This window comes from Rhinolophus sinicus, linkage group LG13, assembly GCF_036562045.2.
Source record: "Rhinolophus sinicus isolate RSC01 linkage group LG13, ASM3656204v1, whole genome shotgun sequence".
NCBI lineage: Eukaryota > Metazoa > Chordata > Mammalia > Chiroptera > Rhinolophidae > Rhinolophus > Rhinolophus sinicus.
In genome coordinates this window covers 10,017,162-10,038,378 of record NC_133762.1, presented here as the reverse complement: position 1 = coordinate 10,038,378, position 21,217 = coordinate 10,017,162, and positions in this window count along the sequence as shown.

Below are 21,217 nucleotides of genomic sequence, written 5' to 3'. Positions count from 1 at the left end.
GCTACTATCCATGATTTCTTATATCGCTCTTCCTTCGACGGGTCTTAACACCATGTCCATGACAGTGAGGAACAAAAAATTAAAATACTGCCCTACAGCAGAAAAATACGTACTAAGTGTTGTCATTACCTGCATTCACAGGGACACGAGATATAGATACTGACAGGGCCATAAAGAGGGCTGGACCAACACTTTCCTTTGTCCAAATGAGGACACTAAAGGGACAGAGAAGGTACACGGTTTAGTCCACAGAGCCTCTTAATTTAAGGTCTGGCCCAGAAGCCAGGCTTCCCGCCCATCTTGGGACTGGGTTTCTATCTGATCACCCTATTTTTGGGAATGGCCGGGCTACACCTGGAAGAAAGGGGCAGCATGGAAGGAACCAGAACCAGATGAACAAGCTAGAGCAGGACAGCCACAGAAGAGACAAAGCCAGCTGTGATAATAACAGGAGGCTGGTCACCATTGTCAGGCATTTACTTTCTGCCCACTCTGAGCTACACGTGTGAGGTACGAGGGTCAGACAATTAAGTTCGCAAACTCATCCTAGAAAAAGTGCTGCATACCTCGTTGCTGAATATCGCTACGGTCACCTTCAAAGTACTCCCCTTGGGAAGCCATGCACCAACGCCAGTGCCTAGTCCAACTTTCAGAGCAGTTTTGGAACTCTTTGTCTGGAATGGCCATCAGAGTTGTCGTCGTATTACTCTTGATGTCCTGACTGTCATCAAAATGTCTTCCTTTCAATATTTCCTTTCTCTTCGGTTAAAGAAAGAAGTCATTGGGGGCCAGATCAGGTGAGCAGGGAGGGTGTTCCGATACAGTGATTTGTTTGCTGACTAAAAACTCCCTCACAGACAGTACCGTGTGAGCTGGTGCATTGTCGTGATGCAAGAGCCATGAATTTTTGTTGAAAAGTTCAGGTCATTTTCATGTAACTTTTTTCACGCAGCCTTTTCAGCACTTCCAAATAGCAAACTTGGTTAATTGTTTGTCCAGTTGGTACATATTAATAATGAATAATCCCTTTGAAATCAAAAAAGGTGAGCGACATCATTGCAACAAGTTTGCGAACGCAATTGTCCAACTTTGCATATTATCGTACTTAATGCTTAACGACTCTGTAAGATTATTACCATCCTTACATCCACATGGCAGAGCCGAGATTCTTGGACACTAACTCGACCTACATCCTATAATGAGGAAACAGGGGAATGAGGATTTGAATGCAGATCTGTCTGGTTCCCAGCTGCAGACATCAAGAGAGTTCCGTCTGGCAGCATTATATTCAAAGCATCCACAAATAATTGGTTCAGGCAAGTTCAAAACACTGAGTGTCCAAGAGGAAGTCACAAGGCTATCTCCATAGGACGGCCCTTCACAGAACGTGTTCGTTCATTCTCTCCTTCTCTTTTTTCCTTCCTTTCTTCCATTCATTGAACAAGAACTAAACAATGTCTCAGCTGATACTCAGAAATCCCATGGACTCCTCTGTCCATGAGAACAACCCATCCTCACTCCGTCCCATGAAAAGTCATGGAAACATCCAGGTAAAAGCTTTGGGGGATGGGTATGGCTTGAATTGCATCCCCTAAAAAAAGATATGTTGAATCCTAATCCCCAGTAACTCAGAATATGACCTTATTTAGAAATAAGGTCTTTGCAGATTTAAGCAAATAAAGATAAGGGCATTGGGGTGAGTCCCTAATCCAGTAAGACTGAAGTCATTATGAAAAGGGGAGATTTCGGCACAGTCACACACAGAGGGAAGATGATACGAAGAGACACGGGAAGAGCATCATGTGAAGATGGAGGGTTAGAATGATGCAAGCCACGGAATACCAAAGATTGCCAGAAAACCACCAGAAGCCAGGAAGAGGCAGAGAAGGATTCCCCCGTAGGTTTCAGTAAGAACATGCCGCTGCTGACACCTTGATTTCAGATCTCTAGACTCCAGAACGGTGAAACAATAAATTTATATCATGGAAACCACCCAGTGTGTGGTATTTCGTCACAGCAGCCCTAGCAAAATAACTCAGGGATACCCCACACACCCCACCCTCATCCCTCAAATCCCCCCCACCAAGCTCAGAGTCATCTAGGATGCCTGTTACTCTGAGTGTTACCAGACGGCTTTGGGCAACAAGCTAGCCCAGCCTCCATGTTTCATTCATTCACTCATATCCCTACATTTTCCAAGTACAGATTCCATGCCAGATACTATTCTGGTTGCTGGGGACACACACACACACACACACACTAAAAATAATAAATAATAAATAAACAAGCCTCTGCCATCAGGTAGCTCACGTTTGAAAGGGTGTAGAAACATATTCAGAAATTGAGGGAGGCAGCTCCCAGCTCCCTCCACAAAGAGGCCAGGTGGAGGCCATGGAGAGGGCATAGAGATCAAACAAGACGGCAAAAGGATGATACTTGTTGGATCCAGGTGAGGGTGTGTGGGGGTGCACAAAACTATTCTCTCTACATTTCGCATTGATCATAATTTTCCATGATAAAGGCTTTTTTTTTTTTTTAATTTGTGAAAAACACAGACTTTCTACCTATGGGTAAATTTCTACCCTATCAGCGCTAGTCATGAGGCCAACACCAGCCAGGAAATGGGGGTCCAACATGGACAGAGAAAATCTGGGTTTTCACCACCTGAAGAAAGGTGGTGCCAGGAGAGAGGGAACACAGGGTCCGGGGGTTCTCTTTCAAAGCTTACTCCCCCCTCATTCTAAAAGCTACAAAGTATTGACCAACTTTTAGTGGCTACGTCCAAGACTATTAGACTTTACGTGCAAGTAAAGGCTAGAAAAAAAAGTGCATAAAGCTGTTTGGAATTTTTTTAAAATTTTTTTTACAAATTTGCTTTTATTACGTCTTGAAATATGTATGTAATATTGTAAATGTATTTAAAGTGAAAAAGTAGTTACTGTTCGAGGAAGCAATAAAACATGCTCTCGAGTTCAAATCGCCCTCAAATGTTAATGAACATATAGGCAACAAAAAATACTATCCACATTAGATTTGCCTATTAGTATGAAACAGAACCACCATCTGCACTGTCAAACAAAAACATGTTTTACTCTTTCAAATATTATTGTTACCAAAAGAAAAAAAAGTACTAGTACATTTTGAGTATTAATAGAGTTTTCAGAGGGTCTGAGCCAAAATAATCCTGAAAAATTTCAAGTCAACTTTTTTGATAGATAACTAACCAACTTTCTTATACAGTGTTGGAAACTCTGTGGTGGATTGGACATATGTGTGTAAATTCTCATGTCTCTTCCTGCGAGACGACAGTCCCATTAAGGTATCATCAACCCCTCCTGCCCAACGGTCAATAAGTCATTCAGTCAACCAATAGGGATTGAATCGCTGTAGGCACTTCCAGAGGCAAAGGCGTTAAGGAAATTTGCAGTTTACAAAGGCCAAAAAAACAGAATGCTTTTCCTGTCCAAGCAAGTTTCTGCGTCTCAGTTTCCTCATTTGAAAAGGAAGGACAATATTATCATTCAGCTGAATAGTTCTGGGGTTTTGGGTTTTCTTGTTGTTGGGTTCCGCCCCACTTTTTTTTGTTTGTTTGTTTTGCTTTTATTCAAAAACGTTTGTGGAGCAACCACTTTGCAGCAGGGGCTATATTTCTATTTCTATCACAGACCGTTGCTATTATGATCCAATGAACTGTGATATCACCTAGCACCCAGCTTAGCAGAGCCAAGCTCCTTAAATGTCCCTTCCTTTCCCATTCACTGATTTCACTGGATCTTTCCCGAGACGCCCTCTTAGCCCACTTTCCCAGACTGCCTCTTTGGCACTGATTCAGTCTCCCTTCTGTCACTCTGCCTTGGGCCTCCAAGCCCAGTCCATCGCGGGAAGCATCCAATGTCAGCACAGCACCCTGAGGGACAGGGCTCCCCCAGTTTCAGTCCAACCCAGTCAGTGTGACCTGGAGGGGGTGGTGGGCTGGGGAATTGAAGACAGTCACATCTGCTAGATTGAACTAGACTACAATTTTTAACCGCTTCTGATGCTGCTGAATTCTTGGGAACCAAGACTAAGCAATGCTTTGTGTTTCCTCATTCCTGGCAAGACTGACCCACAAAGAGGGCTCCCTCAGATACCACACGGAGGGGCTGGCGCAGGCGGCAGGGAATTCTGAGTGGCTAAGCCGACCTTCTCATTGGAAAGCAAGCTTCCTACTTCTTAGCCATTAGTAACACCACTCCCTTTTTTCCCTGTCACATTGTCAAGTTCTCACGTCTGACCAAGGAATCCCATTAATTTTCTGTGATGTGCATTTCCAATGACATCACCTCGGGTCTTTGAATTTCAAAGACCCGGATTAATGAACCACAGACTTCAAGAAAATTGGCTGCATAATCCATCACATCTGACCACTGCCTCCAATTCCAAAGAATGGCAGGAATTTCCCAGGCTGCTTTTGAAAACCAACACAGGAAAAAGAAAAAAGAAAAGAAAGAAAGAAAACCAACACAGACACTTGCGTTCATCCTTTCTAGAATAGTTGTGTCTTGTATGCTGGAAATTAAATGGGCCCATTCTCTGCCTGGTAGTCTAGTGATATAAATGTAACCTGTTCAAATGTTATATGAAATTCCAATCTTTTCCAGAATAATCAACATTGAATTCCTCATTCCACCAATCTATTGAAAATATCCCTCTTGGCAGTCTTTCAGAACAGCTATATGAATTGCAAACTCCTTTAGATTTTGTTGAAGTATTAAGAACATTACTTATTCTCATATTCAACTGGGACCTTTTATTTCCATTCCATTTCCCCAAACTCCTCTCATATAATGTCAGTGCCACAGAAACCAGGCACAGCGACTGGGCACATCCATTCACCTTTCCTTCCGCGGTGAAAATGACATTAACATTCGCAATTGAAAAAAATATATATCAAACTAATTACCTCCTTTGCTTCCAAAGTGAAAGACAATCTAACACCATTCTTTTGGACATAATGCCATTTATTTCACATAAGGGGGCTTTTGTGTGCTCAGAAAAGATGGTGTTTAATACGTGTGAATCAAAACCCGGATTAGTTAATTAACGGAAGTGTCTGAGAATGAAATGAAGAATCAATATGCTGTGAGAATTGTCGAAAGCACAGAAGAAATGTCATGCCAGGTGAGACCAGTTCACGTGGGCCAGAATTTTCTCTGTCAGTAAAACACAAGATGGTATTTCTTTTGTTCAGAAGTACAAGAGAATAAAACTTGGGTAAGCTGGAGTGGTCAGGAACTGAATCGTTGCTGGATAGCTAAGTTTTCCAAAACATTATTTACTGAAGGCCTAAGGACTTGATGAATTCATTGAGGGCCATATATCTCTTCGTTAAATTACCCCAAATCATGAAGAATGCTCCTGGCAATCACCTCTAACCAGTGTTCTCTATTTCCTGACTCTCAGGTGGGCTCTTGAATATGAAATCTCAGACAGGTAACATGATGCTGGGGTGACTTCCAAGGTGTCATTTCTAATGATGAAGCATTTACCTTCCCCAAATCTCTAACCCTTAACGGGTAAGAACCGGTTAAGACATTCATCATGTCTTCAAGTCTCCAACCATATTTTTTTTTTTTTCAGGAAGAGACAAATGCGGAGGTTATTTCTTTAACAGTCACCATCAATTCTAGGCTGTGATGGGGAAACCCAGTACTAACTAATCCCATCTTGAGTTACAGAAGAGGAAGGACAGAAAATGAGATTCTTGAATAGAGCTTGCTGGCGCTGGCTGTCCACAACCTCATGGAAAATTCTAGAAAACCACAGGAAAAGTCCATACGGACAGAGGGAATAGGCAGCATTAATATCACTGAAAAGCTACCAGGTGATTCTCTAAGATAAATCAATCCATTAATTTCACGACGGCTGTAACATCTCTGCGTTTCTGGTGTGTAAAAATTTTTGGAGTACCAAGTTATAAACATTTGTATCTCTACTTGGATGTCTATAAATTTTCCAGAAACTGGAAGCGCTTTAAAGGGATCACAAACTTTTTATGTTTTTCCATTCCATGTGGAAATCAGTACATCCCAAAACGTGCCACATGAATCTTGCCTGCTTCACCAAGGGGGCAGGGCCTCTTAGTCTCTGTGTCACGGCCCTGCCTGTGGCATCCGTACTTGCTCATGGAGCAATGGGACAGTGGTACCTGGGATTTCTTTTCCAGGTGGGTGACTGTGGGAACATTTTTAAGTGTTTCTTTAACTGTAAAATACAGAACATAAAAGTACCCACCTCATCGGTTGGTGCGATAATTAAATGAGACGATGTAAGTAAATAGACAAACAGGAAGCATTCACTGAGGAAGAGGAATTTTCTTGGCCTCTATAGCAATTTATGCTGGATTCCATGCCTTCTCTCATTCTTGTGGATGCTTCTCATTTTTCTCCTGTTTTCTGCTTGGCCCCTTTCACGATCATCCACCTCTTTTCCTAATTCCAGAGAGCCTGCTCTGTCTAATTTTCTATTTTGCATTTTCTGGGGGTTGCCAAACTAAAATGAAGCTTCCTAGAATTGTGTGAAAAGCCAGAGAACATAGTCCCGAAACTGAGGTCTCTGCTCTGCCCTAAAATCCTTCAGGAGAAAATCTGTGGCACTTGGCTCCCTTTCATTACCCAGCAGCAGTGTCCTAAAGGGCTGTGACCTCCAGCTGTTTGACCTCTGATGTGTGCGGTAAAGGATCAAAACATTCCTCATGTTATTGGTTTTGTCCAAGAATTAGGACCCAGAAAAAAAAAAAATGCCTATTTGTGAAACATAGAATTATTTTCAAAATGTTGTAGGTTAAAGAAAGGGCACGATTTTATCCATGAAGTATGTATTTTTTTAAGTAACTGAATCTAATCGAATTTCCAGACTTAACTCTTTTCTACAGAAGGGAGGAGAAATTATCGTAGACTGAAAAAGCTATCAGAGCTGCATCAACCAAATGCATATGAAGATATTGTTTGAAATCTAACTGGAAGAATCTAACAAAAAGAACACCATGTGGAGACACGTTGGTTGAAATCTAATTTGAAGAGTCTGACAAAAAGAACACCATTTGGAGACAATCATGGAACATTAAATATGAAAAGTGTAATCTATGATATTAAAGAATGATTGTTATTTTTATTGTGATGTTGAGATTGTGGTTATACATTTTTTAAAACCTTTATCTAATGGAGACAGACATATTCACAGGTAAATTACGTGATGTTTGAAATTTCCTTTCTAGCGCTCCAGCCAAACAAGTAAGACAGAGAGTGTGTGTGTGTGTGTGTGTGTGTGTGTGTGTGTGTAAGGAGAAGAAACAAAAATAGCAAAATATGGATAAGTACTGAACCTGGAGAATACCTAGGGGTTTATGATACTGTTCTCTTTACCTTTTGTAAGTTTGAAATTTTTTCCAAAGGAGTCTTTACATGTATAGGCCGATGCATTTTTAGAATGTCATTTTAGCTATCACATTAAAGCATCACGCTCCCTGGGATGAAAGGCTAAGTGAAAACGCCATCGATCCAGGCAGCCATCAGTACTCACTGAGCACCTACTGTGCACCCAGCCAGGCAGCTCTGAGAGGTCGAGCTCATTAGCAAACATTCCTCAGGTAGCCTTTGACACTTGCATGCATTTATGCCCATCTAATCAATTCTGCAAAATCACGGTGATAATGAGAGTCTCATTTGGGATTAGCACAATTTGAGCGACAATTCAACGTGTCATTTTGACCTTTTATCAAATCTCAAGTATTTTTAATTAATATATAGGAATGTTATTAAGGTGGCGTCAATTATTATTAACCAAGTTAATGGAAATTTAGACAATGAAACAGCTCACCTATTTCAATCTTCTTTGGCCCCAGTTTCTTTGGTCTTTTAAATGTGTTAAGCACTCCTACGGCTATTTTTGGAATCCCCCGTTACTTACAAATGAAGAGTCTCGGTTCTTTATTACTTTGAGTCTAGCAAAAGAAAAAGCAGTGTGCACCTGAGAATCAGGAGATAGGATCTCATGCCCCAGACTCTGCCAGGAATGAAAGGTGTGACTTCAGTGTCACTTTTCTGCTGAGTCTCGGTCTCCCCACAGAGGGAATAAGGCTAATTGCACCTGTCACTCGTTTTATAGGATGACAGAATTATACCTATCCCCATATTTCAAGGATTATGCAAAAATACACAAGACGTGTGGAAAATAATGTTTAATAACTAGAGAGGCAGGAACTGAGTACATTCAAGACACTCGTGTCCTTGGTTCAAGCCTTTCTACTCTCCTCGGAGGAAAAATAGGTCCCGATGGAAATCCTTGCCTGGGCCACCTTCACATTCAGTTGGATGCTCGAGCTCATTTGCTCTCGTCCCTCTAAAAACACAGTGAGGTGTGGATATGGTGGCAGGCTGTCCTAGAGACACCTTCGGGGATGCATGGTGGCCTTATCCCCGGTTAACCGCACAGGTGGCTAAACAATAGTTTTCCACCATATTCTTCTACTCGACCACTGGTGACAGTGGCTCAGTGCACCTCACTGAGCAGGACATATCTGAATCTTCTGGAGTATCTCTTTTAGAAGCTCCCCATGGTAGCACTTCTCTAGGATTTTCTTTATTGTGTGACACTCATACACATGCAGCACAATATGGAGACAATGAGCATATGGTCGCAGGGTATTCAAGCTACAGGTCACCTCATGCCCGTTCTCCATGGACAAGGAAACCCAATGAGACGGATAAGGAGGGGAAGAGGATGAACGCCTTAACTGATCAGATCATTAAAAGGTTCGAAGTGGCCCGGAGGAGGATTGGGAGGTCGTTGAGAATGAAGAGAACGTTGTACAAAGATGAATGGCGGCCATCCCCGCAGACCGGAGCTCACGCAGTGGCCAGGAGCCACCTCTGATAACTTAGCCTGGAAAACTCAGTCTTCTGAGCCAAGCCCGGACAGCACCTGGGGAGGCAGGTGGTCTCAGACCTTCCAGGGATGGGTCTGGCATGAGTGACAGCGCCCTACAGCCACACCTGTTAGCGACGGCCAGTCTGAGTCAGCTCTAGCTTGTACCCCCACAGGCCAGCGCCCTGCCCCGGCTGCCTCCGCCTTTACACAGCCGTCCAGCTTCTCCATTCCCCGTCTCCCATCACGCCTGACAGAGCGACGCCACTGTGATATAAGGGCTTTCCTGCCACTTAAATGATTCTGAATTTCCATTATTCCTAACAAACAGGAGCAAACCTCCACCCGCTCGGCCTGCCCCTTCCCATTCTTCTGAATTCGACTTAGAGCATCACAAAGCTGGAGGGGTCATAAAGAGACCAGATCACCCATGTGTGTCCCTTTGTGCTCAGATCCTGAGCAAAGAGCTCGCCGCGCCCACCTCAAATGTTAATAACTCCATTTGAATTCGGGTGGTCCTCCAAATGTTTCTGTTCAGCATCTCTGCCTGGGTTTTAGGTTGAAAATACCTCGGTGACAGCTGCGATCGGGCATTTGGAGAACTCCAGATTCCACACTGCAAGATGGGGTGGTGGACGAGCCCGAAAATAGAGCCCATCTGATGAGCTGGAATGAAACGCCGGCGCTCACACAGCACAGCACAGCCTCCTGGGTAGGACAGAACAGAATGATGCAGTCAGAGAACAGGTCTGAGTTGCAGGCAGCCTTCTGCCCAGACACCCAAACGCACGTCCCAGGGAGGAGAGCCATGGTGAGGCTTCGATCCTTACACCGAAGACCAACAGGGAGGCTTAGCTGACACACAGGAAACGTGCAACACAGCCGGGCGGTACAGGATGCAAGTCCAGAGCTTCCCCCCCAGTCCGGCTCGCACAGCTGAGCCCTCACCTTGCCACCCCCTCACTTTGGGATGAGAAGAGACCCATGGCAGAGTTTATCACAGCGGGAGCTCAGGGACTGTCCCCCATGCGGCCTCTTCCCTGTTCTTTGCACACACACACACAGGGCAGGGCGTAAGGGTTGCTTTCTTCCTGTATTGGTCCCAGAAGAGACACTCTCTATAGAAAGATTAATTAGAATTGTGATCATGGCAGAGATGACCAATGGAACTTTCCCCCTTTCATGTGCATTTGAGGTCTTTCTCCAAAAATAAAAGCTCATGGGGAAAGACCCCCGCATAGCACAGCACTGGGGACAGTGAGTGTCAGTGGCCGAGGCCACACCCCCACATGGCCGTGGGGAACGAGGGACAGTAAACTCACAGACAGCCCTGCAATGTCAGTTCCCTCCTGGCTTCTCTGAGGGCAGTGTCTCCATTCCTGAGCCTCTGGGTCGCCCTTCCAGACTCACCATGAGCTGGGCAGACACCACCTAGCCCAGAGGAACAGAGAGCCTGAGGTGACACACACAGGGCAAACAGTCAGTCTAAGAGGTCACCAAATCCCAAATCTCAGGACTCCTTGGGAGTCGGAGAACGTCTGACAGGATAATGTGTCTGCACAGGGGTGAGGCCTGGGAGGAAGAACTTCCCCGAGCTTCTGGTAAGCTCTAGGAAAAATGCCATGGTGTCATCTAATTAGTGTTAACATTTCATTAGCTCCAAAATAGTATTGGACAAGCATTTCGTCCAGTTAGCATGGAGAAGACAAAAAAAAAAAATACAAGCAGAATCCACAGCTGAAGGAGTTCCAATTTGGCTGGCCAGGAAAAAAGACCCACGAGTAGGTAAGAAACAAATGTCAAGCCATGTAGTAACTCCTGTAAGGTCACTGGGAGGTCAGCATGGAGCGGATTAGAAATTGCTCTATAAAGAAGAGAAGGCTTGAGCTGGACCTTCCTCAGAGCTAACATTTATTTAGTTATTACTGTGTGCCAAGCCACGTGGTAAATTCCTTCCCAGGCTTTGAGTAAAAGACGCTTAGAAATATTAAGTCACCAAAGGTCAGCTAGGCCATGAGGAAATCAGGCATCACCCACACCTATGATTCCAATGCCTGTTTTCCTAACCACTGTATTATTATTATTAATTATTATTATCGCTATTATTACTCAGCCTCCTATAACGTTATCATCCTCCAAGAGGCACAGAGAGAGCCTGCGGCCAATGGGGGGGGGGGGGCGGGCTAAGGCAGGAGTTTAAGTAGAAGGGGGAGAGAGACCCACAGAGACGCTGTCCTGCCGTGAAAAGCAACCGTTCCTTCTTAATGACAGTGACTTTCATTTTTTCCCTGAGGCCGATCCACATTTCCGAAATTCCTCTGATGTACACACAGACATATGTAATAAACAGTGATCAATACTGTATTAAAATGGCAGGTAGGCCTTTGAAGCAGAGGAATCAGACTTCACAACGTGCGGCTAGTTGCATCGTTTCGTGTTACCAAGGAGGAGACATCGGAGCCCTCGCAACGGGAAGCCTCTCGCTCAACGAAACAGAGAGATGAAGGCTCAGGGGTGAGACGCCAGGTGGGGGCGGCTGGATGCTCTCCCCACCACACGGTGCTCTGCTGACTTTCCCAACAAGCGAAGCACCAGGACGCCAGGGAGGGTTTAGGAAGATGAGCAGCACAGCAGACTGGAAGATGAAAACGAGCTGGGAGCGGCTGCCAGGAGAGACGCTCCTGCAAGGAAGGCTCCAGGCTCCAGGCGTGGCCTCACCCGGGAGGCTTAGCAGCAAGGGCCGCAAAGAGAAAATTCTAGACCCTTCTGAAGGAAGGTGCAATGCAACCTGTAAACCAGGCGTGCCTAGAGCACGAAAGAGCTAAAGGGATAAGGGACGTAGGTCCTGGAAGAGAAGCAGTGCCACCGTCAACCTTCCTGATGAGTCTGTGACCCAGATGTCAACTGATGTTGGACTCCAAGATCAACACCATTTGGACTCAAAGCCAAGAGCAGACGCATCGGCTCCCCATCCCCACCATCCACTGTCACCGTGCAGGGCGATAAAGGGGCAGTTCTCCATCTTTTTCCCTTCAGCAATACACCCAGCATTTGTAATTTACACGTACAACGTGGCCCTCAAATTTGGATGCAACCATTAAGAAAAAAAAAAATGGCGGAAGCAGAAGGCTTGCTGCACAATATTTCATTGTTGCAGTTATTAACAGACGGCTTTTTCTGGTGGGAAATGGCGATACATGAGATAGTCCCTATGGTTTCTGGCGCCCTATCTGTACCCCTGGCCATTTTTCTGCGACTCAAGGATGCCCTTCAAAATGTGTTCCTAATCATCTTGAATCTACTCCAATGTACTGATAAATGCATAAGCATTGATTCTTTCACTATTATTGGAACGAATTACCTGAGACCCACTCTAGGGTGTGAAGACACCCTGTCTCTGGATGGCCAAGCCCACCTGTCCAAGCGGCTCAACTCCCCAGCCGCTCGCTGACCTCCAGGCCACTAGGAGGCAGACGCCTAGGCATTTGCCTGACCTCAGTCATTTCCTGGCAGATAGATCCCTGGCATTCGGGGTCCACGGATTCCCTTTCCTCATCAAAATCGCTGGCTTCCTCAGTTAACTCATTTGATCTAACTGGTCCTCAACGGCTGCACCCATTCTGCTCCACTCGACTGTGTGGCAGGAAGTCTTTAGGATGCGTCCTATTGCTCATTCAGCTTCTATTAATGATATAGTCATTAACAAAAATGGTAAGGAGAGGTACTGAATGGTGAGAGACAGACACAGGAACAGAGACGCTAGAGCTCCAAAATGACTATGGTAGCGAAAAGCGAGAGAAGGTCAACACCGGTGCTTCCAAAAGAAGAAACACGTAGACTGCAGGCTCCTGCCTCTGTTTCCCTCCTCGAGGGTCACCCCCACATATTACCCTCACGCTCCTCCCGGTAACGATTTATCCTCTGGCCCTGGTCTACCGTGCTAGTCTATCTTATACAGCTGTGCTGTCACTTCACTCCCCTGACAGAAATACGGTGAATGATGCTTAGCTCAGTTCCCTTCATCCAAACACACCTTAAGTACTTTCACAAAGCTTTACCTGAACCAATGGGCCCATATGCTCCCAGCGCTGCTCACAGACCGAAAAGCTCGGTCTCATTTACAAGCACCAGAGAAAGAAACGGGATCCTTAGTAGTAAGAGGATTCTATTTTCCGGGAAAATTATGATGTTGGGGCTTAGAATTTGATAGCCTTCACGCAGATTTTTTTTTTCCATAAAGAAATTGGAAATATTCAAATAGGAGGAATTAAAGAAGATGCACCCATTATGAATATTCTTTTATTCTTGTGGGCAAGAACAACCTGGTATCAACTTATTAAAAATGTACAAGACCCATTGATGCCCTGACCACATTATCCCAATTAAACTGACCATTGAATATACTTCTGGAAGCAAGAGGACAGAATATTTGAATTCACGAAGGGCCTTGGGGCTTGGGGGCGAGAAGTAGACAGTTACTGCATCTGTTGTCTGAGCACCTTTTCCCAACCATTAAACAGGGAGAAATTTCGAGGCTTAATCATTATTGTCATTTTCCTTCAGCCGTTGAATTAACACTTCAGATTTCCACGTTCCAGTCTTTAAAGGAGGAAGCCATGTGTATTCACCCCATGAATCATATGATGTATAGCGCGAAATCAGCTGTGCTTCCTTCTCTTCTATTGATTTTTATGTCTAAGCAGATTTTCCAGATACTCTTTAACTTGAATCTGAATCATGGAGTCGGAGACCCAGCCAGGTGACCAAAGAGGGGGAGAGTCCCACACCAGATTAGAAAGCTTTCCAGTTGCATTCTGCCCAATCGCCAATAGCCTGTGTCCACTATAAGAGAAAATATTAATTTAGCTGGCCTAGGGGACAGGCTGAAATTAAAAGAAACAAATTTTTTAATGAAGAAAAAGTTATCTCTTGCGAAGTGCCCCCCGAATCACTACAACTTAAGGTGTTCACTTACTTATGAGACAAATGTGAATTGGGGGAAAACTGGGTTCATGATTGGATCTTAAACATAAGATGATCAGTGGCCTTTTACAAGTAACTAGAATGGGATCAGAGAGGGAAGGCAGGGTGTTGGTGTGAAGCGAGGGCCCGTGATTGTGTAACATCCTCCCAACCGAGCTGGTTTGCCCCCATCCCCAGCCCGCCACACATCACTTATTCATCCTTCATTCATTCAGTGTTAATTAAGCACCTATTATGTACAGGCCCTAGTGACCATGACACGATTGCTACTCAGGAAGTTGCTGGACTAATGGGGGAGAGAGAAACACATAACTGCCAGGCCTGTGAGAACGCTGGATTGGAGCCCTGCAGACCACAGCTAGGAAGCCGGTTAGAAGGCTGTCGTGGTGACCTCTGAGCGCAGCGACAATGACCCAGCCACTGAGCTGGTAAGTACAAGAGAGAAGAAGGGATGGTTTCAAGACATACTTAGCAAGTAAAACCGGCAGAAATATTCACTGATGGGATGTGTGAGGTAATACACAGGGGAGTTTTGAATGCCTCCTAGATATTTTTATCTTGAGTGACTGGGAACCAAAATAACAAACACCGATGTAGTGAGCAAAATGTGCAAGTCACCCAGAATGCAGATGAGAATGGGGCAAGTAGAAGAGAGCCGCAGGCAAACGGTCTGAAAGGGGAAAGGAAGGAGCGATTCACTCCAGCTAGAGAAACTGGGGAGGCTTCCAGACATAGAAGTGGCGTCTGAACTGAGCCCTGAAAAATTAGTAGGATTTGAAGCGGTGAAAAAAAACAGAGGCATTCTGGGTAAAGGGCCCAACACGAGCAAAGCAAGAGGAGGAGAATTTGGGGAACGCGAGTCGCCCAATGTGGCTACAACAGGGGATAGGGAAGGAATAGCCTGGAGAAGCTGTAACTGGGTAGGGGGCCCACTTCCACACATGGAGCCTCAAACGCCGTGAGGAAGGCCTAGGATTGTCCCCTGGGACAGAGGGAGACCATGAGGGCTTTTGAGCAGGAGGGCAACAAGATCAAAGCAGAATTTTAGAAGATATTTCCCCGGTTTTTTTCAGCGTGAGAGAGTCTTATAGCATTTTCCTGAGCCTCATCAGAATGCAGAGGAGTCCGTTCCACTGCTCTGGAGACTTGAAAATAAATAAAAATGAAATGAAATGAAATGCCTTGCACATTCTCTGGTTGGCTTCTCTCCCAGAAGGGCAGATGGAAGAGGTGGGCATGGACAACGTCTGCCCTTTTACCCTGGACATTGATCGAGCTGCCCCACAGAGCTTTTGAGGGGGTCGCGGCTCAATGGATACACCCCAACGCGTGCCTAATGACCAGAGAAAGAGTCCACCCCCACAGGAAAGGAAGAGCTTTGTGGAGAAGCTGGGGTGAGAAGCCGACCTGCCGGACTCCTCTTGCCAGGGGGACATGCAGGTGGAGAAGAGGGAACGGGACTAAAGAATCCTTCAGCTTGCTCCTGGCAGGACTGGCTCCATCTCAGGAAGGAGCTGGCCAGCAGACGGGTGCCCAGGGGGCTGAGCAGCCTGTCTCCACCGCCCACAGCACTGAACTGGACCCGGCCAGGTGGCACTACGTTTGTGCAGGTGAAAGAGAGGATTCTGAAAAAGGAAAGGAGGCACTGACGATGAGAAAAGCCCCAGGAATCTTGCAGAACTGAATGCAGTAAGTGCCTAAGGCACAGACTCTGGAGCCAGCGGCCCCTGGTATTCTGACACAGGTTGTACCCCCAAATCCAAAGTCTGGTGTCGGCGAGGTCACAGCCATATAGGATTAACCCACTCACGTCAGTGTCTCTTCCTCAATTTGGGACTCCCAAAGGACAAAGGTCACCAGAAAGCGAGAGGGAGGGAGCTGGGCGGGAGGGCAAGAGCCTCGAACAAATGATGCTGACGCATGAATATCCACTCATAACGGGTAACTGATGAATCGTGTCTTATATAAAATATTCTACTCTAAACCGACTTATAGATGTGTGTGTATATATGTATATACATATATATGACAAATGATTCAATGATGCCATTTCTTACTTTTTCTGGTCCAAATCAGCTGCTGGTTTGGAGTGGTTTGTTTATTGGGCTTTACATTTGTACAGGCGTATACACTGAGTACCCTGGAGTAGAGACTGAGAGATTTTGTACACCCCACTGCGTCAACGACCTGTACTTCTGGTAACTGTGTCCCAATTTCCTTTAAGAAACAGCAATTTGCCCTAATTTGCTTGGGAGACCTGTAAACCAGACTGAGATCCTCTCCCTTAGTTGAAGGGTTAGGCCCATCAGCAAGGCCAGACAAATTTAACTAATTCTCTCTCTCTCTTTTGGGACTTCACGTCTTCAAACAGAGTGATACAAAGGAAAGACATTAATTATTAGAACTTTACTATAAATAACATCTACTTTCTTATGTTCACATAAAATGGTGCATAATGTTAAAAATAATAATAATAATAATAATAATAATAGTGATTCTGCATCACTCCCGACTCAGCACTGGGGTTGTTACGGCTCCTGGGGACAGCCAAACATGGAAGGGGCATATGGGGTACCCGATGACTCAAGTATTCTAACTCAATTCCCTTCTGTGGGGAGACCCCTTCCCTTCTTCCACCTTCCACCTGCCTCAAAACTTTTGATAGAAGCCAACAAAGGCTTAGTCACTGATTATTACCTGGGGGTGGGGAAAGATGGAAAAGGAAAATAAGTTGCAATCCTTGTTTTTTATACTCTTTCCTGCCACATTCACATGCAATGCATATAGTATCCAATCTATGTCATAAACTCACCGTGTACGTGCTATTATGTACATTACAGACTATAACTGGGGAAAGAAGGCATAGGAGACAAGAGCCACGCTTCCCTTGTTGGATTCTGACACGCGTGTAGCACACCCCAGAAATAATTCTGTCAGTGGATGGAACTGTTTGGCCAATACAATCCCCTGGGGTTATCATACAGCATAGGGGTGGTTATTTGCAGACACACTATGCTAAGTAAGCATTTATTCATAAAACCCACACAACATTGGGCATGAAACAACTAAACAATAACACCAGGTATAACAGGAAATGAACTACTCAATACTCAAAGATTAATATTGAAAGCAACACCCTCCATTGGTTTGAATGTTGAACATATGGATTACTTGAATGTCCCTGTATCTGTTATATCTTGGAAGCAAAATAGCGAGATACAGTAACTGCTGAGTCCTGGGGGGGAAGGAGGGAACATGTCATATCTGGGCGCTGAGCTTGAGAGACTGGCATCTTCAGGAAGGTCAATCCTATTTCTTCACGTGATAAGAAATATGAAGAACCATTCATCACAAGAGAAGCACCCGTCAGTTAAGTCCTGAATTCCTAATGTCTACGTCCCTTCGCACCAGGTATCCCTGTACCTCAGCCGATCTCTGTTTCTGTTGCTTGCAACCAAACACCTTGGCTTCCAGAGGCCCCAAATGAGAACTCCATTCACAAGCCATCAGGCAAGAAACGGACACACCACTCACATTCAGGCTGTGGCGTAGTCTTCAATGGGTGGAATATTTAAGTCTCTAGAACATACTTCTTCCCATCAAGAACCCTTTAATGAGCACCCACGACGTTCGGCATCCCACGACAACCATTTCCAGAGAGAGAGAGACAATGAAAAACTATTTTGTCCTGTACTTTCTACCCTGTTCTTACACATTTCCTTCCGTTTACAGGACCCGCAGGGGCTGTTGGCACAGGTAACATTTCAGTTCGCTTTCCTGCAATTTAACATTAAATCATTCCCTAAAACTTGCTAAGGGTGGCAACATGCTGTTTTGAGTGTTGTTACCCTCTTGTTCCAAAATGTGGAACCCTTTTTGGAGGCTGAGTTGTGCAGAGACTACCTGAAGGGCTAGTGTGGAAAGCACACAATTAAAGTAATTTCTAGGGGGGAAAAAATACATTTTTGAGGATTTGCATTTAACCCAACTAATGGAGTCCAGTAAAAAGGTTTTTAATATTTGCAATGACTGTTGTAAGGCGAGCATCTGTTTGTTGTGTGCCCTCTCATTATGAATCAGCAAGCATTCTAGGTTCTTTTTACTTGTTGTTTCATCTAATCCTCACTGCCGGGGAAGTAACTCAGAGTGGCTGAGATGTGTCCATTGCCTCCCAGCTGCTGAGCAGGAGAAGTGGGGATTTCAATTCGGGTCTTTCTGATTCCAAAGCCTACAGGCTTTCCGTACATCCCTCGATAATACCTCTACTAAGTGCCCTTTTTTTTTTTTTTTTCCATTTTATAAGCAGCTGGTTTTCTTGCACAGGAGCAATGGAAAGTGGACTCCAGTGGGAAAGTGTGCCCTGGCCTGGTTCAATGCCCAGTGCCCAGGCGCGCCCCTCCAGCTCTTCCGGGATGGAGGAGTCTGGGTAAGTGCTGGACCACTGCCTTGGGAAGGACGGCATCATGAACAGGCTGAGACATCTCAGCCTGAATGTGCTTCGAACTGCGCATACTGCGGGCATCTGCCAGTGACACGTACAGAAAATAAGTGCACTTCCTTGGACAGGAGATGCCCTTTTGATTCCAATCCCGCAAATAACTAATCTCAGATGAGGCACACATGAGTTCCCATTCCTTCTCCCCATGGTTTCTCTTTTCAGCGCCTCCTTATTTTGAACCACCTCCCAGGCTCTCTGCCCTTGGCCAGAGCAGCTGCCAGCCTGATTGGAGCAGGCCCGTTCTGGAGTACGGAGTCATTCGGGGGGGGGCTGGGGACCACAGAGAAGCCAGGAGAGAAGTGAGCAGGACTGGTTCAAGGGCAAAGGAACAGCTGGTACTTTACGGGGCTCCTGCCAGCATCGCGAGGGCAAAGCAGGCCCTGGGGAATGAGAGGGCAGGGACGGTTGGCCACGGCTCTGCCACCGCCAGCCAGAGCCAGAGCCTGACAAGGCTTAACTGTCCCAAGAGCGCTGTGACGGATGAACAGGTGTCCCCATAGCTGATTGGGCAGCTCAGCTCCTAGCAGGGACATGGGGTCGGGCGGCCTGAGCGGGGAATGGCAGAAGCGCTAGGAATAAGAGACAGCCAGGCTCCTGCAAACCAGCAGGGAGGAGCAGCCTGGAGGGGAGGTACTTCCCGTCTTTCCCCGAAAATAAGCCCCAGTGAAGATCGTCAGCCAGACGGATGCAGAGAGTATGTGAGACAATGTTCCAAAAGAAGATGACATGACTGGATTTGAATAAATATAGATTGTTGAAAAAATAAGACATCCCCTGAAAATAGGCCCTCATGCGTCTTTTGGAGCAAAAATTCGTAGAAGACTCGGTCTTATTTTCGGGGAAGCACGGTATTCCTCAGGGGATGGAACCCTACACGTTCGAGATTGAGAAATGCTGGCCTAGGACAGCAGGTCTTAAAGGGTGGTTTCCAGCCCAGCAGCAGCCCCATGTGAGAATGTGTGAGAAAGGCAAGTTGTCAGGCCTTGTTCCCAGACCTCTGCGTATGAGGCTCAGCAAACCATTTCTCAAGCCACCCGGGGGGTCTGAGGCCCCTCAAAGTTTGAGCAGCACGGGTTGGGGTGCAGCTCACGCATTTTGGAGCAAGGCCATTTGGAGGAATCTCAGGGAAGGCCTCCTGACTACAGCGGGAAGGGGGACCCAGGCTATCGGCTCCAGCCAGCAGTACCTCTGGCTGCTGCAGCCGCCCCACACGCTTCCCCACCATGCCCAGAGCCAGAATTCGGCCATCCGCCACCGGCCCCAACATTCCCAAGTTTCAGATCTGCACTGGTCAAGGTCAGTGCATTTAGTGACAGTCATTCCCAGTTCATGCACCGTCTTCAGGTACACTGGACCCCAGATGGCAACAGAAAAGCCGAGATACGTAAGCCAGCCACCAGCTGGGTTTTGCTGCTCTCAAGGACCAGATATGACCCGATAGAATTTCACTCCTGTGGAAATCCAGGATCTTCCCCCAAGATTTCTGGGTGTTCCTGGAAAGTGTATAATCTCAGGGTCCCTTCCAGGTTCAAGTTTCTGTAGCTGAATCAGGTCTGCAAATGGATAACCTCAGCGTTACACCCTACCCCACCCCACACGAGGGACCCAGCACATGGTTATTTCCATGTTTGCTTGTTTAAAAAGAAAAAGAAAAACAAGCTCCCACTGGAATTTTGGAAGCAGACTTCCAGAAGGTATTGGGAAAAGGGACTATGTCAGAAATGTAAATCATTTCCGATTGACTAGCATCATTCCCTTTCTGAAAAGCCCCAGGACTTCCCATAATGCTCTAATGCTCTCCCCCGCCTTCTCTCTAACTCCTCTCTTCTTGTCACCAAACTGCTGCTTATTTATAATGTGGACAAATTTGTTTCTTGACTCTCATTAAAGTGTGCCCCTCCACATCTCATCTTCGATACAAAGCAGGATGTTTTCCTAAATAAAACATGTTCTTTCCTCAGAGTTAATCCCAATGCCAACTGAAACAGACAGACAGGTAAACAGGATGCCTTTGTCCCCCCCTGGGCATACAGTCTGTCCTCCTTCTGTTCTTAAGAGTCTGATCACCCGTCCTCTCCCATTTTCTTCATCGAACCCTGAGATCTCTTCTCTCATTGATAATAATTCAAGTTACTTTCTCTCCTCCTTTTGAGACCAAAACCTCCTTCCTGAAAGTCCTATTCTGTGCAAAGCCAACCATTACTCACATCACAGCCGAGAATTGTACACCTCTTCTCCGTGGACCCTTTCCAAGGCAGCTGGCAGCTTTTCACAAAAGCTATAATCTGGAGATCCTTAAGGTAAAGACTGGGGTTCCCCGCTTCTAATGTCTGGGGGTTTATGAATCGCAGAGGGAGAGGAAGTCTGCAACAGCAACTCAAGTCTCTTTTCCTTTCCCAACAATATGTAGGGCCTTAGCCGAGGACTGTCACCCTCCCCTCCTGGACTCACACATCTCATCGTGAATCACGTCCTCCCTTTGGTCCCTTGCTATCCACCCGGCCCACCCCCACCAGGCCCACCGTTCCCCATCAAGGGCTCCCCGTGACTTACAGAAAAACACCCACCTTCCGCCAGCTCAAGTCTCCTAACGAAATAAGAATGGACTCGTGGAAGGAAGATAGAAAGCCTAGAAAACTGGGCAGAGGAAGAAAGAGCGCTGATGTCTCAGCATGGAGGGAGGAAGAGGCAGAGCTGGTATCCACCCAAGACAGCAAAACATGGGGTGCCAGTCATAACGGTGCCCCACAGGAGAAGGGTTAGCGATATTTGGGGCCACCTTGTCCCTCACTGAGAGGTGGCTCAGGAATCAGACCTCTGGGCACACTTACT